The sequence below is a fragment of the Populus nigra genome, chromosome 19 (assembly GCF_951802175.1).
Source record: "Populus nigra chromosome 19, ddPopNigr1.1, whole genome shotgun sequence".
In the NCBI taxonomy this organism is placed as follows: Eukaryota; Viridiplantae; Streptophyta; class Magnoliopsida; order Malpighiales; family Salicaceae; genus Populus; species Populus nigra.
In genome coordinates, this window is record NC_084870.1 from 1255969 (window position 1) to 1282670 (window position 26702).

A 26702-nucleotide genomic window follows, 5' to 3' on the forward strand; every position below is an offset into this window, starting at 1 on the left:
GTGCAAATCAAAGGACTAATTCCTTTTATGTCAGCTATGGTCCATCCTAATGCATTTTTATGCATTTTCAGAGTTTGTAATAACTTACCTTCTTGCTGTGCATTAAGTTTGGAAGAGATTATTACCGGAAAAGTTTCATTTTCTCCCAAAAATGAGTATTTGAGATTGAGGGGTAACGGCTTCAAATCAGGTTTTGGTGGTTGAACACTTGAAGGTATTGGCTCAATTGATCGTGGCGGCAATTCCTCAATTTGTGGTCTCCAATTACTTGCCTTTGATTCTTCCTGAAAATAGACCATTTGCAAATCATCAGATTCATCAATCTCAATTTCATTGGAAGTGGTTTGAAATTGATCATGAACTAATTTTTCAGTAAAGTCCACTTCCTGTAAATCATTATCATCTCCAGGTTGCTTGCAAATGTTGAAAATATTCATCTCCAATGTCATGTTTCCAAAAGATAGCTTCATCAGTCCATTCCTACAATTAATCAATGCATTAGAAGTTGCAAGAAATGGACGTCCTAAAATAACAGGAAATGAATTACATGCTTCAACAGGCTGTGTATCCAAGACAATAAAATCCACAGGATAAATGAATTTATCGACTTGTACTAACACATCTTCAACTATTCCTCTAGGCACTTTTACAGATCTATCGGCAAGTAAAAGAGTCACAGAAGTTGGTTTTAACTCACCTAGATTGAGACTTTGAAAAACTGAATATGGAAGTAAATTCACACTAGCTCCAAGATCAAGTAAAGCTCTTTCAATTTTATGTTCTCCAATAAAGCATGAAATTGTAGGACAACCAGGGTCTTTATATTTCAATGCATTATTGTTCTGAAGAATGGCACTTACTTGTTCGGCTAAGAAGGCTTTCTTTTTCACATTCAGTTTTCTCTTCACAGTGCACAGATCTTTCAAAAATTTAGCATAAGAAGGAACCTGTTTAATAGCATCCAACAAAGGTATATTGATCCTTACCTGTTTGAAAGTTTCAAAGATTTCAGAGTTGTGATTGACTTTTCTTTGTTTGGTCATGGCATGAGGAAATGGAAGTGCTGGCGGAGAATCAGTCTTTTCTTTGCAATGATCAGATTCAACCCCTTCCTTACCCTCAGAGATTGATTCATCATCATTCTCACAAGGTTCAAGAATGGGTTTTTCAATAACCTTACCACTGCGAAGAGTGATGACTGATTTTACATGATCCATGTGTTGGCTTCCCGAACTACTTGCATTCGCATTGTATTGCCCCTTGGGATTTTGTTGTGGTTGAGATGGAAACTTACCTTTCTCTTGGAAACTGAGAGCAGATGTCAATTTTGCAAGAGTATCTTTAAAATCTGTCATGCTTTGAGCAAGTTGAGTGTTAATTGCCTCTTGCTTTTCCATAAATACATGCAATGTTTCCTCAAGATTTTTTCTAGGAGGTGGAGCATAAGGAGGTGCATATCCATGAGAATTTTGGAAATTATGCTGTGCTTGAAATGGTGGCTGTGAAGTTTGAGCATTATTGTTCTCACTCTTCCAACTGAAATTTGGATGATTTCTCCAACCAGGGTTGTATGTTTGTGAATATGGGTTATGATTGGGCCTTTGAAAACTGTTTAATGCATGGGCTTGTTCATGGAGACATTCTTTAAAAGAAGGCAAGGTTGGACAGTCATTGGTTGAATGTTCGTTGGTTTCACAGATTTGACATGCAATGTCTTGAACAGATTTTAGTTGACCACTCTTTTTTAATTCTAGTGCCTCAACCTTTCTAGCTAAAGATGCAAACTTGGCTTGGAGGTCATGATTTTCCCTAAGGTTGTACATACCTCCACTAGATGTATGAGGTTGGGTTTTACTTGGTGCCTCATAAGTACCTGTGGTGTCCCAATTTTGCGCATTTTCAGCTAGCAAGTCTAGGTATTCCATTGCTTCATTAGGGTCTTTATCCTCAAAAGTTCCATTGCACATCAATTCAACCATTTGCCTATCTCTAGGAGTTAACCCTTCATAAAAATGTGAAACTAATCTCCATGTTTCAAAACCATGATGGGGGCAAGTATTAAGTAAGTCTCGATACCTATCCCAACATTGATAAAATGTTTCTCCTGGTTTTTGAGAGAAAGTAATGATTTGTCTTTTGAAAGAGTTTGTTCTGTGGGATGGAAAAAACTTCTTTAAAAATTGTTGTTGCATTTCATCCCAAGCACGAATGGATCCAGGTCTCAAATTTTGTAGCCATGTTTTAGCTTTATCTTTTAATGAAAAAGGAAAAAGCTTCAATCTAATGGTGTTCATGCTACAATTTGAGTCATTATACGTGTTGCAAACCTCCTCAAATTCCCTTAAATGCAAGTATGGATTTTCTAAATCTAAGCCATGAAAAGACGGTAAAAGTTGAATAATGCCTGTCTTAAAATTAAAATGAGATGCATCAGGAGGAAAAACTATGCATGAGGGTGCACTTGTTCTTGTGGGATTCATGTGGTCTCTAAGTGTTCTAACCCGAATATTCTCATTATTTTCATTATGAAGTGATTGGTTATCTTCTTCGGCCATATTTTCTGAAAATGATGAGGATACCCTACAAAGTCTACCACTTAATGTACGTGACCACACTCTCATGCACGTGTAAGAAGAGAATAAAAGGGAGGAGAAAACAAAAGAAAGAGAAACAAAACAAAAGAAACAAAGTTAGATACAAGAAAAGAGAAAAGAGAAAAGAGAAAATAAAATAAATACTATAATTTGTACAAGAATTTACCTCCCCGGCAACGGCGCCAAAAACTTGACACGACCAAAAGATTGATGTCTTTTCCCAAGTGCAGGAGTGTCGAAGTAATAAATAACCCGGCAAGACCGGGGTCGAACCACAGGGAGGTTACTTGTATAAATTATAAGCAACAATAATACTACAACGATAGTAATAATAATAATAATAATAATAATAGTGATAATAATAATAACGAAGAAGAAGAGGAAGAAGTTGATGAGAACTTTGAGATGAAAGATTAACGTAAGGATTAAACAATGATAACAACAAATGTCAAGGTTAGAGGATCCACTAATGGTATTTCAAACAAGTATAGTATAAACCCTTATTATTCAATTGGAAACCACACACAAGGAGGTTCCAATCAGATTATAAATTGTTAACATGATTACATTAGCTATCTTATTCGAATAATGCTAATACTTGTAAATGTTGTCAGGCATTCATGATTATAACTTATATTAACAACAAATCAAGTTCCTTTCATAGCTCAGGTGTCGGTTATACCATACAGTATGGGCTATGAAAGTGCCAAGTATTTGTTGTACCAAATGTTATACAACATAAATCTAGATTAACCATTTAACAAGCAAAGTATTATAAGTGAACAAGATAGCAAATATAAAGCATGTTAGTATCCAACATTAAGGTCCATGTTAAGTTTATATTATACTTATTCTTACACCATTAGTGTACCCTTTTCACCTTGACATAATTAATTTAGCTAGACATAATGAAAGAAAGAAACATAAATGAACAAGGAAAGGAAATGAAAAGCATAAGCAAGAGATTAATATAAGCAAAACTTAAGCATTACAAAATATAAAGAGAGAGCAAAAGCATGATCTTGATCTGAAAACCAAGATGCCTAAATACATGGCAAATGCCTCCTTTTATAGGCCAAAATTCGGAACTATTGATTTGTTGACTAATTGATGAGTGGGTGGCCACATCTTGACTTGGTGACAATTCTTATCTTCTTGTCTGCCAAAAACGTCATTGATGACGTCATAATTTGAACAAACTTGAATCATGAAAGTTCTAGGAAATTGTCTCATCTTTCCAGGGTAAAAATTTGAGATCATTTGGACTTCTAGAACTTGAGATATGGGCTGAACACTGAACAGTGTCTGGGCTGCAGGACAGATTCGGACTTCTTTGTTGTTGCTACAATTTGGACTTGAAAACGGCCTTGTTAAATCTTGGGCTCCACATGAAAGTTGTAGGCCTATGTCTTATCTTTCCATCCATATAAAATGGACCTAAATCCAAGATCTACAGCTCCAGATATGACCCAATTACCGAACTGTGTTCCAATTTGGACTGCACCAGCATCTCTTTGGCCATCTTTTTGTCCTTTCAATTTCAGTACTTCAACTCATCAATCAATTCTTTCATTTATGTGATAGGCCTGCATTTAAGATTAACATTTACCATAAATTAAAGGTATCTTATGTAATTAGATATGTTATTATAAAACATGCTTTAGTTAAGGAGTTATTGATACTTCAAGTGCAAAATGATGATATAAAACCTTGATAAAAATACACTTTTAAGTACTAATCATCTGCTATGGAATCCACGCGTCACCCGTGACAGCACATTGTTGATGATTTCTCAGTGCCTAGGGCTGTGTCGGCTGTGGAATCCACGTGTGAGCCGTGACAGCGGTTCGTTGAAGATTTTACAATCCCTGGAGGCTGTGTCGGCTGTCTAATCCACGCGTCACCCGTGACAGCACTTCATTGATGATTTCTGAGTTCCTAGGGCTGTGACGGCTGTGGAATCCACGCGTCACCTGTGACAGCACATTGTTGATGATTTCTCAGTGCCTAGGGCTGTGTCGGCTGTGGAATCCATGCGTCACCCGTCACAGCAGTTCGTTGAAGATTTCACAGTCCCTAAGGGCTATGTCGGCTGTGGAATCCACGCGTCACCCGCGACAACAGTTGGTTGACGATTTCTCAATCCGTAGGGGCGGTGTCGGCTGTGGAATCCTCGCATCACCCGTGACAGCAGTTCGTTGATGATTTCTCAGTCCCTAGGGGCACTGTCAGATGTGGAATCCACGCGTGACCCGTGACAGCACTTCGTTGATTATTTCTCAGTCCCTAGGGGCTGTGTCAGCTGTGGAATCCTCGCGTCACTCGTGACAGCAATTCGTTGATGATTTCTCAGTCCATCAGGGCTGTGTCGGCTATGGAATCCACGTGTGAGCCGTGACAGCAGTTCGTTGATGATTTCTCACTTCCTAGGGCTATGTCGGCTGTGGAAACCACGCGTCATCCGTGACAGCAGTTCGTTGATGATTTCACAGTCCCTAGGGGCTGTGTCGGCTGTCGAATCCACGCGTGACCCGTGACAGCACTTCCTTGATGATTCCTGAGTGCCTAGGGCTGTGTCGGCTGTGGAATCCACGCGTCACCCGTGACAGCACATCGTTGATGATTTCTCAGTGCCTAGGGCTGTGTCGGCTGTGGAATCCACGTGTGAGCCATGACATCAGTTCGTTGATGATTTCTCAATCCCTGGAGGCTGTGTCGGCTGTCTAATCCACGCGTCACCCGTGACAGCACTTCGTTGATGATTTCTGAGTGCCTAGGCTATGTCGGCTGTGGAATCCTCGCGTCACCCGTGACAGCACATCATTGATGATTTCTCAGGGCCTAGGGCTATGTCGGCTGAGCAATCCACGTGTGAGCCATGACAGCAGTTCATTGAAGATTTCACAGTCCCTGTAGGCTGTGTTGGCTGTCGAATCCACGCGTCAACCGTGACAGCACTTCGTTGACGATTTCTGAGTGCCCAGGGCTTTGTCGGCTATGGAATCCACGTGTCACCCGTGACAGCACATCGTTGATGATTTCTGAGTGCCTAAGGCTGTGTCGGCTGTGGAATCCACTCGTCACCTGTGACAGCAGTTCGTTGAAGATTTCACATTCCCTCGGGGCTGTGTCGGCTGTGGAATCCACGCGTCACCCGTGACAGCAGTTTGTTGACGATTTCTCAGTCCGTAGGGGCGGTGTCGGCTGTGGAATCTACGCGTAACCCGTGGCAGCAGTTCGTTGATGATTTCTCAGTCCATAGGGGCACTGTCAGATGTGGATTCCACGCGTGACCCGTGACAGCACTTCGTTGATGATTTCTCAGTCCCTAGGGGCTGTGTCGGCTGTCGAATCCACGGGTGAGCCGTGACAGCATTTCGTTGATGATTTGTCACTACCTAGGGCTGTGTCGGCTGTGGAATCCACGCGTCACCCATGACAGCAGTTCGTTGAAGATTTCACAGTCCCTAGGGGCTGTGTCGGCTGTCGAATCCACGCGTCACCCATCACAGCACTTCCTTGATGATTTCTGAGTGCCTAAGGCTGTTTCGGCTGTGGAATCCACGCGTCACCCGTGACAGCACATCGTTGCTGATTTCTCAGTGCCTAGGCTGTGTCGGCTGTGGAATCCACGTGTGAGCCGTGACAGCGGTTCATTGAAGATTTTACAGTCCCTGGAGGCTGTGTCGGCTGTCTAATCCACGAGTCACCCGTGACAGCACTTCGTTGATGATTTCTGAGTGCCTAGGGCTGTGATGGCTGTGGAATCCACGCGTCACCTGTGACAGCACATTGTTGATGATTTCTCAGTGCCTAGGGCTGTATCGGCTGTGGAATCCACGCGTCACCCGTCACAGCAGTTCGTTGAAGATTTCACAGTCCCTGGAGGCTGTGTCCGCTGTCTAATCCACTCGTCACCCGTGACAGCACTTCGTTGATGATTTCTGAGTGCCTAGGGCTGTGTCGGCTGTGGAATCCGCGCGTCACCCGTGACAGCAGTTCTTTGAAGATTTCACAGTCCCTAGGGGCTGTGTAGGCTGTCGAATCCACGCTTCACCCGTGACAGCACTTCGTTGATGATTTCACAGTCCCTAGGGCTGTGTCGGCTGTCGAATCCACGCGTCACCCGTGACAGCACTTCATTGATGATTTCTGAGTGCCTAAGGCTGTTTCGGCTGTGGAATCCACGCGTCACCCGTGACAGCACATCATTGATGATTTCTCAGTGCCTAGGCTGTGTCGGCTGTGCAATCCACGTGTGAGCCGTGACAGCAGTTCGTTGAAGATTTCACAGTCCTTGAAGGCTGCGTCGGCTGTCTAATCCACGCATCACCCGTGATAGCACTTCCTTGATGATTTCTGAGTGCCTAGGGCTGTGTCGCCTATGGAATCCACGCGTCACCCGTGACAGTAGTTTTTTGAAGATTTCACAGTCCCTAGGGGCTGTGTTGGCTGTCGAATCCATGCGTCACCCGTGACAGCACTTCGTTGATGATTTCTCAATCCCTAGAGGCTATGTAGGCTGTCGAATCCACGAGTTACCCGTGACAGCAGTTCGTTGATGATTTCACAGTCCCTAGGGTTGTGTCGGCTGTCGAATCCATGCGTCACCCGTGACAGCGCTTCGTTGATGATTTCTCATTCCTAGGGCTGTATCGGCTGTGGAATCCACGCGTGACCCGTGACAGCAGTTCGTTGAAGATTTCACAGTCCTTGGAGGCTGCGTCGGCTGTCTAATACACGCGTCACCCGTGAGAGCACTTCGTTGATGATTTCTGTGTGCCTCGGGCTGTGACGGCTGTGGAATCCACGAGTCACCCGTGACAGCACTTCGTTTATGATTTCTCAGTGCCTAGGGCTGTGTCGGCTGTGGAATCCACGCGTCACCCGTGACAGCACATCGTTGATGATTTCTCAGTGCCTAGGGTTGTGTCGGCTGTGGAATCCACTGTGAGCCGTGACAGCAGTTCGTTGAAGATTTCACAGTCCCTGGAGGCTGTGTGGGCTGTCGAATCCACACGTCACCCGTGACAGCACTTCGTTGATGATTTCTGAGTGCCTAGGGCTTTGTCGGCTATGGAATATCAGGTGTCACCCGTGACAGCACATCGTTGATGATTTCTGAGTGCCTAGGGCTGTGTCGGCTGTGAAATGCACGCGTCACCTATGACAGCAATTCGTTGAAGATTTCACATTCCCTCGGGGCTGTGTCGGCTGTGGAATCCACGCTTCACCCGTGACAGCAGTTTGTTGACGATTTCTCAGTCCGTAGGGGCGGTGTCGGCTGTGGAATCCACGCGTAACCCGTGACAGCAGTTCGTTGATGATTTCTCAGTCCATAGGGGCACTGTTAGATGTGGATTCCACGCGTGACCCGTAACAGCACTTCGTTGATGATTTCTCAGTCCCTAGGGGCTGTGTCGGCTGTGGAATCCACGGGTGAGCTGTGACAGCAGTTCGTTGATGATTTCTCACTGCCTAGGGCTGTGTCGGCTGTGGAATCCACGCGTCACCCGTCACAGCAGTTCGTTGAAGATTTCACAGTCCCTAGGGGCTGTGTCGGCTGTCGAATCCACGCGTCACCCGTGACAGCACTTCATTGATGATTTCTGAGTGCCTAGGGTTGTGTCGGCTATGGAATCCACGCGTCACCCGTGACACCACTTCGTTGATGATTTCTCAGTCCCTAGAGGCTATGTCGGCTGTCGAATCCACGAGTCACCCGTGACAGCAGTTCGTTGATGATTTCACAGTCCCTAGGGCTGTGTCGGCTGTCGAGTCCACGCGTCACCCGTGAGAGCACTTCGTTGATGATTTCTCAGTGCCTAGGGTTGTGTCGGCTGTGGAATCCACTGTGAGCCGTGACAGCAGTTCGTTGAAGATTTCACAGTCCCTGGAGGCTGTGTCGGCTGTCGAATCCACGCGTCACCCGTGACAGCACTTCCTTGATGATTTCTGAGTGCCTAGGGCTGTGTCGGCTGTGGAATCCACGCGTCACCTATGACAGCAGTTCGTTAATGATTTCACAGTCCCTCGAGGCTATGTCGGCTATCGAATCCACGCGTCACACGTGACAGCGCTTCGTTGATGATTTCTGAGTGCCTAGGGCTGTGTCGGCTGTGGAAGCCACGCGTCACCTGTGACACCACATCATTAATGATTTCTGAGTGCCTAGGGGCAGTGTCGCCTGTGGAATCCTCGCGTCACTCGTGATAGCAGTTCGTTGATGATTTCTGAGTCCCTAGGGCCTGTGTCGGCTGTGGCATCCACGCGTCACCCATGACAGCAGTTCGTTGATGATTTTACAGTCCCTAGGGCTGTGTCGGCTGTCGAATCCACGCGTCACCGGTGACAGCACTTCGTTGATGATTTCTCAGTCCCTAGGGGCTGTGTCGCCTCTGGAATCCTCGCGTGACCCGTGACAGCAGTTCGTTGATGATTTCTCAGTCCCTAGGGGCTGTGTCGGCTGTGGAATCCACAGGTGAGCCGTGACAGCAGTTCGTTGATGATTTCTCACTGCCTAGGGCTGTATCGGCTGTGGAATCCCAGGTCACCCGTGACAGCAGTTCGTTGAAGATTTCACAGTCCCTAGGGGCTGTGTCGGCTGTCGAATCCACACGTCACCTGTGACAGCAGTTCGTTAATGATTTCACAGTCCCTCGAGGCTATGTCGGCTGTCGAATCCATGCGTCACTCGTGACAGCACTTCGTTGATGATTTCTGAGTGCCTAGGGCTGTATCGGCTGTGGAAGCCACGCGTCACCTGTGACACCACATCGTTGATGATTTCTGAGTGCCTAGGGGCAGTGTCGCCTGTGGAATCCTCGCGTCACTCGTGAGAGCAGTTCGTTGATGATTTCTGAGTCCCTAGGGGCTGTGTCGGCTGTGGCATCCACGCGTCACCCGTGACAGCAGTTTGTTGATGATTTTACAGTCCCTAGGGCTGTGTCGGCTGTCGAATCCACGCGTCACCGGTGACAACACTTCGTTGATGATTTCTCAGTCCCTAGGGGCTGTGTCGCCTGTGGAATCCTCGCGTCACCCGTGACAGCAGTTCGTTGATGATTTCTCAGTCCCTAGGGGCTTTGTCGGCTGTGGAATCCACGGGTGAGCCGTGAGAGCAGTTCGTTGATGATTTCTCACTGCCTAGGGCTGTGTCGGCTGTGGAATCCACGCATCACCCGTGACAGTAGTTCGTTGAAGATTTCACAGTCCCTAGGGCTGTGTCGGCTGTCGAATCCACGCGTCACCCGTGATAGCACTTCCTTGATGATTTCTGAGTGCCTAGGGCTGTGTCGGCTATGGAATCCACGCGTCACCCGTGACACCACTTCGTTGATGATTTCTCAGTCCCTAGAGGCTATGTCGGCTATCGAATCCACGAGTCACCCGTGACAGCAGTTCGTTGATGATTTCACAGTCCCTAGGGTTGTGTCGGCTGTCGAATCCACGCGTCACCCGTGAGAGCACTTCGTTGATGATTTCCTAGTCTCTAGGGCTATGTTGGCTGTGGAATCCACGCGTCACCCATGAGAGCACTTCGTTGATGATTTCTCAGTCCCTAGAGGCTCTGTCGGCTGTCGAATCCACGCGTCACCCGTGACAGCACTTCCTTGATGATTTCTGAGTGCCTAGGGCTGTGTCGGCTATGGAATCCACGCGTCACCTGTGACAGCAGTTCGTTAATGATTTCACAGTCCCTCGAGGCTATGTCGGCTGTCGAATCCACGCGTCACTCGTGACAGCACTTCGTTGATGATTTCTGAGTGCCTAGGGCTGTGTCGGCTGTGGAAGCCACGCGTCACCTGTGACACCACATCGTTGATGATTTCTGAGTGCCTAGGGGCAGTGTCGCCTGTGGAATCCTCGCGTCACTCGTGATAGCAGTTCGTTGATGATTTCTGAGTCCCTAGGGGCTGTGTCGGCTGTGGCATCCACGCGTCACCCGTGACAGCAGTTCGTTGATGATTTTACAGTCCCTAGGGCTGTGTCAGCTGTCGAATCCACGCGTCACCGGTGACAGCACTTCGTTGATGATTTCTCAGTCCCTAGGGGCTGTGTCGCCTGTGGAATCCTCGCGTCACCCGTGACAGCAGTTCGTTGATGATTTCTCAGTCCCTAGGGGCTGTGTCGGCTGTGGAATCCACGGGTGAGCCGTGACAGCAGTTCGTTGATGATTTCTCAGGGCCTAGGGCTGTATCGGCTGTGGAATCCACGCGTCACCCGTGACAGCAGTTCGTTGAAGATTTCACAGTCCCTAGGGGCTGTGTCGGCTGTCGAATCCACGCGTCACCTGTGACAGCAGTTCGTTAATGATTTCACAGTCCCTCGAGGCTATGTCGGCTGTCGAATCCACGCGTCACTCGTGACAGCACTTCGTTGATGATTTCTCAGTCCCTAGGGGCTGTGTCGCCTGTGGAATCCTCGCGTCACCCGTGACAGCAGTTCGTTGATGATTTCTCAGTCCCTAGGGGCTGTGTTGGCTGTGGAATCCACGGGTGAGCCGTGACAGCAGTTCGTTGATGATTTCTCACTGCCTAGGGCTGTGTCGGCTGTGGAATCCACGCGTTACCCGTGACAGCAGTTCGTTGAAGATTTCACAGTCCCTAGGGCTGTGTCGGCTGTCGAATCCACGCGTCACCCGTGACAGCACTTCATTGATGATTTCTGAGTGCCTAGGGCTGTGTCGGCTATGGAATCCACGCGTCACCCGTGACACCACTTCGTTGATGATTTCTCAGTCCCTAGAGGCTATGTCGGCTATCGAATCCACGAGTCACCCGTGACAGCAGTTCGTTGATGATTTCACAGTCCCTAGGGCTGTGTCGGCTGTCGAATCCACGCGTCACCCGTGACAGCACTTCGTTGATGATTTCTCAGTCCTTCGAGGCTCTGTCGGCTTTCCAATCCTCGCGTCACCCGTGACAGCACTCCATTGATGATTTCTGAGTGCCCAAGGCTGTGTCGACTGTGGAATCCACGTGTGAGCTGTGACAGCAGTTCATTGATGATTTCTCAATCCCTGGAGGCTGTGTCGGCTGTCTAATCCACGCGTCACCCTTGACAGCACTTTGTTGATGATTTCTCAGTGCCTAGGGCTGTGTCGGCTGTGGAATCTACGCGTCACCCGTGACAGCACATAGTTGATGATTTCTCAGTGCCTAGGGCTGTGTGGGCTGTGGAATCCACGCGTCACCCATGACAGCAGTTCGTTGAAGATTTCATAGTCCCTGGAGGCTGTGGCGGCTGTGGCATCCACACGTCACCCGTGACAGCAGTTCGTTGATGATTTCACAGTCCCTTGGGCTGTGTCGGCTGTCGAATCCACGCGTCTGTCGTGACAGCACATCGTTCATGATTTCTCAGTGCCTAGGGATGTGTCGGCTATCGAATCCACGCGTCTGTCGTGACAGCAGTTCGTTGATGATTTCTCAGTCCCTAGAGGCTGTGTCGGCTGTGGAATCCACGTGACACCCGTGACAGCACATCGTTGATGATTTCTCAGTGCCTAAGGTTGTGTCGGCTGTGGAATCCACGTGTGAGCCGTAACAGCAGTTCATTGATGATTTCTCAATCCCTGGAGGCTGTGTTGGCTGTCTAATCCACGCGTCACCCTTGACAGCACTTCGTTGATGATTTCTCAGTGCCTAGGGCTGTGTCGGCTGTGGAATCTACACGTCACCCGTGACAGAACATAGTTGATGATTTCTTAGTGCCTAGGGCTGTGTGGGCTGTGGAATGCACGCGTCACCCCTGACAGCAGTTCGTTGAAGATTTCATAGTCCCTAGAGGCTGCGTCGGCTTTCTAATCCACGCGTCACCCGTGGCAGCACTTCGTTAATGATTTCTGAGTGCCTAGGGCTCTGTCGGCTGTGGAATCCACGCGTCACCCGTGACAGCACATCGTTGATGATTTCTGAGTGCTTAGGGTTGTGTCGGCTGTGGAATCCACGTGTGAGCCCTGAAAGCAGTTCGTTGAAGATTTCACAGTCCCTGGAGGCTGTGTCGACTGTATAATCCACGCGTCATCATGACAGCACTTAGTTGATGATTTCTGAGTGCCTAGGGTTGTGTCGGCTGTGGAATCCACGCGTCACCCGTGACAGCACATCGTTGATGATTTCTCAGGGCCTAGGGCTGTGTCGGCTGTGGAATCCACGTGTGAGCCGTGACAGCAGTTCCTTGAAGATTTCACAGTCCCTGAAGGCTGTGTTGGCTGTCGAATCCACGCGTCACCCGTGACAGCACTTCGTTGATGATTTCTGAGTGCCTAGGGCTTTGTCTGCTATGGAATCCACGCGTCACCCGTGACAGCACATCGTTGATGATTTATGAGTGCCTAGGGCTGTGTCGGCTGTGGAATCCACGCGTCACCCCTGACAGCACATCGTTGTTGATTTCTCAGTGCCTAGGGCTGTGTCGGCTGTGGAATCCACGTGTGACCCGTGACAGCAGTTCGTTGAAGATTTCACAGTCCCTAGGGCTGTGTCGGCTGTGGAATCCACGGGACACCCGTGACAGCACATCGTTGATGATTTCTGAGTGCCTAGGGTTGTGTCGGCTGTGGAATCCACGCGTCACCCGTGACAGCACATCGTTGATGATTTCTCAGTGCCTAAGGTTGTGTCGGCTGTGGAATCCACGTGTGAGCCGTAACAGCAGTTCATTGATGATTTCTCAATCCCTGGAGGCTGTGTCGGCTGTCTAATCCACGTGTCACCCTTGACAGCACTTCGTTGATGATTTCTCAGTGCCTAGGCTGTGTCGGCTGTGGAATCTACGCGTCACCCGTGACAAAACATAGTTGATGATTTCTCAGTGCCTAGGGCTGTGTGGGCTGTGGAATGCACGCGTCACCCATGACAGCAGTTCGTTGAAGATTTCATAGTCCCTGGAGGCTGCGTCGCCTTTCTAATCCACGCGTCACCCGTGGCAGCACTTCGTTAATGATTTCTGAGTGCCTAGGGCTCTATCGGCTGTGGAATCCACGCGTCACCCGTGACAGCACATCGTTGATGATTTCTGAGTGCTTAGGGTTGTGTCGGCTGTGGAATCCACGTGTGAGCCCTGAAAGCAGTTCGATGAAGATTTCACAGTCCCTGGAGGCTGTGTCGACTGTATAATCCACGCGTCATCATGACAGCACTTAGTTGATGATTTCTGAGTGCCTAGGGTTGTGTCGGCTGTGGAATCCACGCGTCACCCGTGACAGCACATCGTTGATGATTTCTCAGGGCCTAGGGCTGTGTCGGCTGTGGAATCCACGTGTGAGCCGTGACAGCAGTTCCTTGAAGATTTCACAGTCCCTGAAGGCTGTGTTGGCTGTCGAATCCACACGTCACCCGTGACAGCACTTCGTTGATGATTTCTGAGTGCCTAGGGCTTTGTCTGCTATGGAATCCACGCGTCACCCGTGACAGCACTTCGTTGATGATTTCTGAGTGCCTTGGGCTGTGTCGGCTGTGGAATCCACGTGTGAGCCATGACAGCACATCGTTGTTGATTTCTCAGTGCCTAGGGCTGTGTCGGCTGTGAATCCACGCGTCACCCATGACAGCACATCGTTGTTGATTTCTCAGTGCCTAGGGCTGTGTCGGCTGTGGAATCCACGTGTGAGCCCTGAAAGCAGTTCGTTGAAGATTTCACAGTCCCTGGAGGCTGTGTCGACTGTATAATCCACGCGTCATCATGACAGCACTTAGTTGATGATTTCTGAGTGCCTAGGGTTGTGTCGGCTGTGGAATCCACGCGTCACCCGTGACAGCACATCGTTGATGATTTCTCAGAGCCTAGGGCTGTGTCGGCTGTGGAATCCACGTGTGAGCCGTGACAGCAGTTCCTTGAAGATTTCACAGTCCCTGAAGGCTGTGTTGGCTGTCGAATCCACGCGTCACCCGTGACAGCACTTCGTTGATGATTTCTGAGTGCCTAGGGCTTTGTCTGCTATGGAATCCACGCGTCACCCGTGACAGCACATCGTTGATGATTTCTGAGTGCCTAGGGCTGTGTCGGCTGTGGAATCCACGCGTCACCCCTGACAGCACATCGTTGTTGATTTCTCAGTGCCTAGGGCTGTGTCGGCTGTGGAATCCACGTGTGACCCGTGACAGCAGTTCGTTGAAGATTTCACAGTCCCTGGAGGCTGTGTCGGCTGTCTAATCCACGCGTCACCCGTGACAGCACTTCGTTGATGATTTCTGAGTGCCTTGGGCTGTGTCGGCTGTGGAATCCACGTGTGAGCCATGACAGCACTTCGTTGATGATTTCTAAGTGCTTAGGGCTGTGTCGGCTGTGAATCCACGCGTCACCCGTGACAGCACATCGTTGATGATTTCTCAGTGCCTAGGGCTATGTTGGCTATGGGATCCACGCGTCACCCGTGACAGCACATCGTTGATGATTTCTGAGTGCTTAGGGTTGTGTCGGCTGTGGAATCCACGTGTGAGCCCTGAAAGCAGTTCGTTGAAGATTTCACAGTCCCTGGAGGCTGTGTCGACTGTATAATCCACGCGTCATCATGACATCACTTAGTTGATGATTTCTGAGTGCCTAGGGTTGTGTCGGCTGTGGAATCCACGCGTCACCCGTGACAGCACATCGTTGATGATTTCTCAGGGCCTAGGGCTGTGTCGGCTGTGGAATCCACGTGTGAGCCGTGACAGCAGTTCCTTGAAGATTTCACAGTCCCTGAAGGCTGTGTTGGCTGTCGAATCCACGCGTCACCCGTGACAGCACTTCGTTGATGATTTCTGAATGCCTAGGGCTTTGTCTGCTATGGAATCCACGCGTCACCCGTGACAGCACATTGTTGATGATTTCTGAGTGCCTAGGGCTGTGTCGGCTGTGGAATCCACGCGTCACCCCTGACAGCACATCGTTGTTGATTTCTCAGTGCCTAGGGCTGTGTCGGCTGTGGAATCCACGTGTGACCCGTGACACCAGTTCGTTGAAGATTTCACAGTCCCTGGAGGCTGTGTCGGCTGTCTAATCCACGCGTCACCCGTGACAGCACTTCGTTGATGATTTCTGAGTGCCTTGGGCTGTGTCGACTGTGGAATCCACGTGTGAGCCATGACAGCACTTCGTTGATGATTTCTGAGTGCCTAGGGCTGTGTCGGCTGTGAATCCACACGTCACCCGTGACAGCACATCGTTGTTGATTTCTCAGTACCTAGGGCTGTGTCGGCTGTGGAATCCACGTGTGACCCGTGACAGCAGTTCGTTGAAGATTTCACAGTCCCTGGAGGCTGCGTCGGCTGTGTAATCCACGCTTCACTCGTTATAGCACTTCGTTGATGATTTCTGAGTGCCTACGGCTATGTCGACTGTGGAATCCACGCGTCACCCGTGACAACAGTTTTTTGAAGATTTCACAGTCCCTAGGGGCTGTGTTGGCTGTCGAATCCACGCGTCACCCATGACAGCACATCGTTGTTGATTTCTCAGTCCCTAGAGGCTGTGTCGGCTGTCGAATCCACGCGTCACTAGTGACAGCACTTCATTGATGATTTCTGAGTGCCTAGGGCTGTGTCGGCTGTGGAATCCACGCGTCACCCGTGACAGCACATCGTTGATGATTTCTCAGGGCCTAGGGCTGTGTCGGCTCTGGAATCCACGTGTGAGCCGTGACAGCAGTTCCTTGAAGATTTCACAGTCCCTGAAGGCTGTGTTGGCTGTCGAATCCACGCGTCACCCGTGACAGCACTTCGTTGATGATTTCTGAATGCCTAGGGCTTTGTCTGCTATGGAATCCACGCGTCACCCGTGACAGCACATTGTTGATGATTTCTGAGTGCCTAGGGCTGTGTCGGCTGTGGAATCCACGCGTCACCCCTGACAGCACATCGTTGTTGATTTCTCAGTGCCTAGGGCTGTGTCGGCTGTGGAATCCACGTGTGACCCGTGACAACAGTTCGTTGAAGATTTCACAGTCCCTGGAGGCTGTGTCGGCTGTGTAATCCACGCTTCACTCGTTATAGCACTTCGTTGATGATTTCTGAGTGCCTACGGCTATGTCGACTGTGGAATCCACGCGTCACCCGTGACAACAGTTTTTTGAAGATTTCACAGTCCCTAGGGGCTGTGTTGGCTGTCGAATCCACGCGTCACCCATGACAGCACATCGTTGTTGATTTCTCAGTCCCTAGAGGCTGTGTCGGCTGTCGAATCCACGCGTCACTAGTGACAGCACTTCATTGATGATTTCTGAGTGCCTAGGGCTGTGTCGGCTGTGGAATCCACGCGTCACCCGTGACAGCACATCGTTGATGATTTCTCAGGGCCTAGGGCTGTGTCGGCTCTGGAATCCACGTGTGAGCCGTGACAGCAGTTCCTTGAAGATTTCACAGTCCCTGAAGGCTGTGTTGGCTGTCGAATCCACGCGTCACCCGTGACAGCACTTCGTTGATGATTTCTGAATGCCTAGGGCTTTGTCTGCTATGGAATCCACGCGTCACCCGTGACAGCACATTGTTGATGATTTCTGAGTGCCTAGGGCTGTGTCGGCTGTGGAATCCACGCGTCACCCCTGACAGCACATCGTTGTTGATTTCTCAGTGCCTAGGGCTGTGTCGGCTGTGGAATCCACGTGTGACCCGTGACAACAGTTCGTTGAAGATTTCACAGTCCCTGGAGGCTGTGTCGGCTGTCTAATCCACGCGTCACCCGTGACAGCACTTCGTTGATGATTTCTGAGTGCCTTGGGCTGTGTCGACTGTGGAATCCACGCGTCACCCGTGACAGCACGTCGTTGATGATTTCTCAGTGCCTAGGGGTGTGTCGGCTGCGGAATCCACGTGTGAGCCCTGACAGCAGTTCGTTGAAGATTTCACAGTCCCTGGAGGCTGTGTCGGCTGTCTAATCCACGCGTCCCCGTGACAGCACTTCGTTGATGATTTCTGAGTGCCTAGGGCTGTGTCGGCTGTGGAACCCACTCGTCCCCGTGACAGCACTTCGTTGATGATTTCTGAGTGCCTAGGGCTTTGTCTGCTATGGAATCCACGCGTCACCCGTGACAGCACATCGTTGATGATTTCTGAGTGCCTAGGGCTGTGTCGGCTGTGGAATCCACGCGTCACCCCTGACAGCACATCGTTGATGATTTCTGAGTGCCTAGGGCTGTGTCGGCTGTGGAATCCACGCGTCACCCGTGACAACAGTTCGTTGAAGATTTCACAGTCCCTGGAGGCTGTGTCGGCAGTCTAATCCACGCGTCACCCGTGACAACACTTCGTTGATGATTTCTGAGTGCCTAGGGCTGTGTCGGCTGTGGAATCCACGCGTCACCCGTGACAGCACATCGATGATGATTTCTGAGTGCCTAGGGCTGTGTCGGCTGTGGAATCCACGCGTCACCCGTGACAACAGTTCGTTGAAGATTTCACAGTCCCTGGAGGCTGCGTCGGCTGTCTAATCCACGCGTCACCTGTGATAGCACTTCGTTGATGATTTCTGAATGCTTAGGGCTGTGTCGACCATGGAATCCACGCGTCACCCGTGACAGCAGTTTTTTGAAGATTTCACAGTCCCTAGGGGCTGTGTTGGCTGTCGAATCCACGCGTCACCCGTGACAGCACGTCGTTGATGATTTCTCAGTCCCTAGAGGCTGTGTCGGCTGTCGAATCCACGCGTTACCAGTGACAGCACTTCATTGATGATTTCTGAGTGCCTAGGGCTGTTTCGGCTGAGGAATCCACGCGTCACCCGTGACAGCAGTATTTTGAAGATTTCACAGTCCCTAGGGGCTGTGTTGGCTGTCGAATCCACGCGTCACCCGTGACAGCACATCGTTGTTGATTTCTCAGTGCCTAGGGCTGTGTCGGCTGTGGAATCCACGTGTGACCCGTGACAGCAGTTCGTTGAAGATTTCACAGTCCCTGGAGGCTGTGTCGGCTGTCTAATCCACGCGTCACCCGTGACAGCACTTCGTTGATGATTTCTGAGTGCCTTGGGCTGTGTCGGCTGTGGAATCCACGTGTGAGCCATGACAGCACTTCGTTGATGATTTCTGAGTGCCTAGGGCTGTGTCGGCTGTGAATCCACGCGTCACCCGTGACAACACATCGTTGTTGATTTCTCAGTGCCTAGGGCTGTGTCGGCTGTGGAATCCACGTGTGACCCGTGACAGCAGTTCGTTGAAGATTTCACAGTCCCTGGAGGCTGCGTCGGCTGTGTAATCCACGCTTCACTCGTTATAGCACTTCGTTGATGATTTCTGAGTGCCTACGGCTATGTCGACTGTGGAATCCACGCGTCACCCGTGACAACAGTTTTTTGAAGATTTCACAGTCCCTAGGGGCTGTGTTGGCTGTCGAATCCACGCGTCACCCATGACAGCACATCGTTGTTGATTTCTCAGTCCCTAGAGGCTGTGTCGGCTGTCGAATCCACGCGTCACCAGTGACAGCACTTCATTGATGATTTCTGAGTGCCTAGGGCTGTGTCGGCTGTGGAATCCACGCGTCACCCGTGACAGCACGTCGTTGATGATTTCTCAGTGCCTAGGGGTGTGTCGGCTGCGGAATCCACGTGTGAGCCCTGACAGCAGTTCGTTGAAGATTTCACAGTCCCTGGAGGCTGTGTCGGCTATCTAATCCACGCGTCCCCGTGACAGCACTTCGTTGATGATTTCTGAGTGCCTAGGGCTGTGTCGGCTGTGGAACCCACTCGTCCCCGTGACAGCACTTCGTTGATGATTTCTGAGTGCCTAGGGCTTTGTCTGCTTTGGAATCCACGCGTCACCCGTGACAGCACATCGTTGATGATTTCTGAGTGCCTAGGGCTGTGTCGGCTGTGGAATCCACGCGTCACCCCTGACAGCACATCGTTGATGATTTCTCAGTGCCTAGGGTTGTGTCGGCTGTGGAATCCACGTGTGACCCGTGACAGCAGTTCGTTGAAGATTTCACAGTCCCTGGAGGCTGTGTCGGCTGTCTAATCCACGCGTCACCCGTGACAGCACTTCGTTGATGATTTCTGAGTGCCTTGGGCTGTGTTGGCTGTCGAATCCACGTGTGAGCCATGACAGCACTTCGTTGATGATTTCTGAGTGCCTTGGGCTGTGTCGGCTGTCGAATCCACGTGTGAGCCATGACAGCGCTTCGTTGATGATTTCTGAGTGCCTAGGGCTGTGTCGGCTGTGAATCCACGCGTCACCCGTGACAGCACATCGTTGTTGATTTCTCAGTGCCTAGGGCTGTGTCGGCTGTGGAATCCACGTGTGACCCGTGACAGCAGTTCGTTGAAGATTTCACAGTCCCTGGAGGCTGCGTCGGCTGTGTAATCCACGCTTCACTCGTGATAGCACTTCGTTGATGATTTCTGAGTGCCTACGGCTGTGTCGACTGTGGAATCCACGCGTCACCCGTGACAACAGTTTTTTGAAGATTTCACAGTCCCTAGGGGTTGTGTTGGCTGTCGAATCCACGCGTCACCAATGACAGCACATCGTTGATGATTTCTCAGTCCCTAGAGGCTGTGTCGGCTGTCGAATCCACGCGTCACCAGTGACAGCACTTCATTGATGATTTCTGAGTGCCTAGGGCTGTGTCGGCTGTGGAATCCACGCGTCACCCGTGACAGCACGTCGTTGATGATTTCTCAGTGCCTAGGGGTGTGTCGGCTGCGGAATCCACGTGTGAGCCCTGACAGCAGTTCGTTGAAGATTTCACAGTCCCTGGAGGCTGTGTCGGCTGTCTAATCCACGCGTCCCCGTGACAGCACTTCGTTGAAGATTTCTGAGTGCCTAGGGCTGTGTCGGCTGTGGAATCCACGCGTCACCCGTGACAGCACATCGTTGATGATTTCTATGTGCTTAGGGTTGTGTCCGCTGTGGAATCCACGTGTGAGCCATGAGAGCAGTTCGTTGAAGATTTCACAGTCCCTGGAGGCTGTGTCGGCTGTCTAATCCACGCGTCACCCGTGACAACACTTCGTTGATGATTTCTGAGTGCCTAGGGCTGTGTCGGCTATGGAATCCACGCGTCACCCGTGACAGCACATCGATGATGATTTCTGAGTGCCTAGGGCTGTGTCGGCTGTGGAATCCACGCGTCACCCGTGACAACAGTTCGTTGAAGATTTCACAGTCCCTGGAGGCTGCGTCGGCTGTCTAATCCACGCGTCACCTGTGATAGCACTTCGTTGATGATTTCTGAATGCCTAGGGCTGTGTCGACCATGGAGTCCACGCGTCACCCGTGATAGCAGTTTTTTGAAGATTTCACAGTCCCTAGGGGCTGTGTTGGCTGTCGAATCCACGCGTCACCCGTGACAGCACGTCGTTGATGATTTCTCAGTCCCTAGAGGCTGTGTCGGCTGTCGAATCCACGCGTTACCAGTGACAGCACTTCATTGATGATTTCTGAGTGCCTAGGGCTGTTTCGGCTGAGGAATCCACGCGTCACCCGTGACAGCAGTTTTTTGAAGATTTCACAGTCCCTAGGGGCTGTGTTGGCTGTCGAATCCACGCGTCACCCGTGACAGCACGTCGTTGATGATTTCTCAGTCCCTAGAGGCTGTGTCGGCTGTCGAATCCACGCGTCACCAGTGACAGCACTTCATTGATGATTTCTCTGTGCCTAGGGCTGTGTCGGCTGTGGAATCCACGTGTGAGCCTTGACAGCAGTTCGTTGAAGATTTCACAGTCCCTGGAGGCTGTGTCGGCTGTCGAATCCACGCGTCCCCGTGACAGCACTTCGTTGATGATTTCTGAGTGCCTAGGGCTGTGTCGGCTGTGGAATCCACGCGTCACCCGTGACAGCACATCGTTGATGATTTCTGAGTGCTTAGGGTTGTGTCGGCTGTGGAATCCACGTGTGAGCCCTGACAGCAGTTCGTTGAAGATTTCACAGTCCCTGGAGGCTGTGTCGCCTCTATAATCCACACGTCATCATGACAGCACTTCGTTGATGATTTCTAAGTGCCTAGGGCTGAGTCGGCTGTGGAATCCACGCGTCACCCGTGACAGCACAGCGTTGATGATTTCTCAGGGCCTAGGGCTGTGTCGGCTGTGGAATCCACGTGTGAGCCGTGACAGCAGTTCCTTGAAGATTTCACAGTCCCTGAACGCTGTGTTGGCTGTCGAATCCACGCGTCACCCGTGACAGCACTTCGTTGATGATTTCTGAGTGCCTAGGGCTGTGTCGGCTGTGGAATGCACGCGTCACCCGTGCCAGCACATCGTTGATGATTTCTGAGTGCCTAGGGCTGTGTCGGCCGTGGAATCCACGCGTCACCCGTGACAGCACATCGTTGATGATTTCTTAGTGCATAGGGCTGTGTCGGATGTGGAATCCACGTGTGAGCCGTGACAGCAGTTCCTTGAAGATTTCACAGTCCCTGGAGGCTGTGTCGGCTGTCTAATCCACGCGTCACCCGTGACAGCACTTTGTTGATGATTTCTGCGTGCCTAGGGCTATGTCGGCTGTGGAATCCACGCGTCACCCGTGACAGCACATCGTTGATGATTTCTCAGTGCCTAGGGCTGTGTCGGCTGTGGAATCCACGTGTGAGCCGTGACAGCAGTTCGTTGAAGATTTCACAGTCCCTGGAGGCTGTGTCGGCTGTCTAATCCACGCGTCACCCGTGACAGCACTTCGTTGGTGATTTCTTAGTGCCTAGGGTTGTGTCGGCTGTGGAATCCACGTGTGAGTCGTGACAGCAGTTCCTTGAAGATTTCACAGTCCCTGGAGGCTGTGTTGGCTGTCGAATCCACGCGTCACCCGTGACAGCACTTCGTTGATGATTTCTGAGTGCCTAGGGCTTTGTCGGCTGTGGAATGCACGCGTCACCCGTGGCAGCACATCGTTGATGATTTCTGAGTGCCTAAGGCTGTGTCGGCTGTGGAATACACTCGTCACCCCTGACACCACATCGTTGATGATTTCTGAGTGCCTAGGGCTGTGTCGGCTGTGGAATCCACGCGTCACCCGTGACAGCACATCGTTGATGATTTCTGAGTGCTTAGGGTTGTGTCGGCTGTGGAATCCACGTGTGAGCCCTGACAGCAGTTCGTTGAAGATTTCACAGTCCCTGGAGGCTGTGTCGCCTCTATAATCCACGCGTCATCATGACAGCACTTCGTTGATGATTTCTGAGTGCCTAGGGCTGAGTCGGCTGTGGAATCCACGCGTCACCCGTGACAGCACAGCGTTGATGATTTCTCAGGGCCTAGGGCTGTGTCGGCTGTGGAATCCACGAGTGAGCCGTGACAGCAGTTCCTTGAAGATTTCACAGTCCCTAAACGCTGTGTTGGCTGTCGAATCCACGCGTCACCCGTGACAGCACTTCGTTGATGATTTCTGAGTGCCTAGGGCTGTGTCGGCTGTGGAATGCACGCGTCACCCGTGACAGCACATCGTTGATGATTTCTGAGTGCCTAGGGCTGTGTCGGCCGTGGAATCCACGCGTCACCCGTGACAGCACATCGTTGATGATTTCTTAGTGCATAGGGCTGTGTCGGATGTGGAATCCACGTGTGAGCCGTGACAGCAGTTCCTTGAAGATTTCACAGTCCCTGGAGGCTGTGTCGGCTGTCTAATCCACGCGTCACCCGTGAAAGCACTTCGTTGATGATTTCTGCGTGCCTAGGGCTTTGTCGGCTGTGGAATCCACGCGTCACCCGTGACAGCAGTTCTTTGAAGATTTCACAGTCCCTAGGTGCTGTGTAGGCTATCGAATCCACGCGTAACCCGTGACAGCACTTCGTTGAAGATTTCTCAGTCCCTAGAGCCTATGTCGGCTGCGGAATCCACGTGTGAGCCGTGACAGTAGTTCCTCAAAGATTTCACAGTCCCTGGAGGCTGTGTCGCCTGTCTAATCCACGCGTCATCATGACAGCACTTCGTTGATGATTTCTGAGTGCCTAGGGCTGTGTCGGCTGTGGAATCCACGCGTCACCCGTGACAGCACATCGTTGATGATTTCTGAGTGCTTAGGGTTGTGTCGGCTGTGGAATCCACGTGTGAGCCCTGACAGCAGTTCGTTGAAGATTTCACAGTCCCTGGAGGCTGTGTCGCCTCTATAATCCACGCGTCATCATGACAGCACTTCGTTGATGATTTCTGAGTGCCTAGGGCTGAGTCGGCTGTGGAATCCACGCGTCACCCGTGACAGCACAGCGTTGATGATTTCTCAGGGCCTAGGGCTGTGTCGGCTGTGGAATCCACGAGTGAGCCGTGACAGCAGTTCCTTGAAGATTTCACAGTCCCTAAACGCTGTGTTGGCTGTCGAATCCACGCGTCACCCGTGACAGCACTTCGTTGATGATTTCTGAGTGCCTAGGGCTGTGTCGGCTGTGGAATGCACGCGTCACCCGTGACAGCACATCGTTGATGATTTCTGAGTGCCTAGGGCTGTGTCGGCCGTGGAATCCACGCGTCACCCGTGACAGCACATCGTTGATGATTTCTTAGTGCATAGGGCTGTGTCGGATGTGGAATCCACGTGTGAGCCGTGACAGCAGTTCCTTGAAGATTTCACAGTCCCTGGAGGCTGTGTCGGCTGTCTAATCCACGCGTCACCCGTGAAAGCACTTCGTTGATGATTTCTGCGTGCCTAGGGCTTTGTCGGCTGTGGAATCCACGCGTCACCCGTGACAGCAGTTCTTTGAAGATTTCACAGTCCCTAGGTGCTGTGTAGGCTATCGAATCCACGCGTAACCCGTGACAGCACTTCGTTGAAGATTTCTCAGTCCCTAGAGCCTATGTCGGCTGCGGAATCCACGTGTGAGCCGTGACAGTAGTTCCTCAAAGATTTCACAGTCCCTGGAGGCTGTGTCGCCTGTCTAATCCACGCGTCATCATGACAGCACTTCGTTGATGATTTCTGAGTGCCTAGGGCTGTGTCGGCTGTGGAATCCACGCGTCACCCGTGACAGCACATCGTTGATGATTTCTCAGTGCCTAGGGCTGTGTCGGCTGTGGAATCCACGTGTGAGCCGTGACAGCAGTTCGTTGAAGATTTCACAGTCCCTGGAGGCTGTGTCGGCTGTCTAATCCACGCGTCACCCGTGACAGCACTTCGTTGGTGATTTCTTAGTGCCTAGGGTTGTGTCGGCTGTGGAATCCACGTGTGAGTCGTGACAGCAGTTCCTTGAAGATTTCACAGTCCCTGGAGGCTGTGTTGGCTGTCGAATCCACGCGTCACCCGTGACAGCACTTCGTTGATGATTTCTAAGTGCCTAGGGCTTTGTCGGCTTTGGAATCCACGCGTCACCCGTGACAGCACATCGTTGATGATTTCTGAGTGCCTAGGGCTGTGTCGGCTGTGGAGTACACGCGTCACCCCTGACAGCACATCGTTGATGATTTCTCAGTGCCTAGGGCTGTGTCGGTTGTGGAATCCACGTGTGAGCCGTGACAGCAGTTCATTGACGATTTCACAGTCCCTGGAGGCTGTGTCGGCTGTCTAATCCACGCGTCACCCGTGACAGCAGTTCATTGATGATTTCTGAGTGCCTAGGGCTGTGTCGGCTGTGGAATGCACGCGTCACCCGTGACAGCACATCGTTGATGATTTCTGAGTGCCTAGGGCTGTGTCGGCTGTGGAATACACTCGTCACCCGTGACAGCAGTTCTTTGAAGATTTCACAGTCCCTAGGGGATATGTAGGCTGTCGAATCCACGCGTAACCCGTGACAGCACATCGTTGATGATTTCTCAGTGCCGAGGGCTGTGTCGGCTGTGGAATCCACGTGTGAGCCGTGACAGCAGTTCATTGAAGATTTCACAGTCCCTGGAGGCTCTGTCGGCTGTCTAATCCACGCGTCCCCGTGACAGCACATCGTTGATGATTTCTGAGTGCCTAGGGCTGTGTCGGCTGTGGAATCCACGCGTCACCCGTGACAGCACATCGTTGATGATTTCTGAGTGCTTAGGGCTGTGTCGGCTGTGGAATCCACGTGTGAGCCGTGACAGCAGTTCATTGAAGATTTCACAGTCCCTGGAGGCTCTGTCAGCTGTCTAATCCACGCGTCCCCGTTACAGCACATCGTTGATGATTTCTGAGTGCCTAAGGCTGTGTCGGCTGTGGAATACACTCGTCACCCCTGACACCACATCGTTGATGATTTCTGAGTGCCTAGGGCTGTGTCGGCTGTGGAATCCACGCGTCACCCGTGACAGCACATCGTTGATGATTTCTGAGTGCTTAGGGTTGTGTCGGCTGTGGAATCCACGTGTGAGCCCTGACAGCAGTTCGTTGAAGATTTCACAGTCCCTGGAGGCTGTGTCGCCTCTATAATCCACGCGTCATCATGACAGCACTTCGTTGATGATTTCTGAGTGCCTAGGGCTGAGTCGGCTGTGGAATCCACGCGTCACCCGTGACAGCACAGCGTTGATGATTTCTCAGGGCCTAGGGCTGTGTCGGCTGTGGAATCCACGAGTGAGCCGTGACAGCAGTTCCTTGAAGATTTCACAGTCCCTAAACGCTGTGTTGGCTGTCGAATCCACGCGTCACCCGTGACAGCACTTCGTTGATGATTTCTGAGTGCCTAGGGCTGTGTCGGCTGTGGAATGCACGCGTCACCCGTGACAGCACATCGTTGATGATTTCTAAGTGCCTAGGGCTGTGTCGGCCGTGGAATCCACGTGTGAGCCGTGACAGCAGTTCGTTGATGATTTCACAGTCCCTGGAGGCTCTGTCGGCTGTCTAATCCACGCGTCCCCGTGACAGCACTTCGTTGATGATTTCTGAGTGCCTAGGGCTGTGTCGGCTGTGGAATCCACGCGTCACCCGTGACAGCAGTTCTTTGAAGATTTCACAGTCCCTAGGGGATATGTAGGCTGTCGAATCCACGCGTAACCCGTGACAGCACTTCGTTGAAGATTTCTCAGTCCCTAGAGCCTATGTCGGCTGCGGAATCCACGTGTGAGCCGTGACAGTAGTTCCTCAAAGATTTCACAGTCCCTGGAGGCTGTGTCGCCTGTCTAATCCACGCGTCATCATGACAGCACTTCGTTGATGATTTCTGAGTGCCTAGGGCTGTGTCCGCTGTGGAATCCACGCGTCACCCGTGACAGCACATCGTTGATGATTTCTCAGAGCCTAGGGCTGTGTCGGCTGTGGAATCCACGTGTGAGCCGTGACAGCAGTTCATTGATGATTT

At 51.1% G+C, this 26702-nt stretch overlaps 1 pseudogene; it reads right to left on the bottom strand.

Moving 5' to 3' along the window:
* LOC133680084 (uncharacterized) overlaps positions 1-26702 on the bottom strand; it is a 195261-nt pseudogene that overhangs the window by 147368 nt on the left and 21191 nt on the right.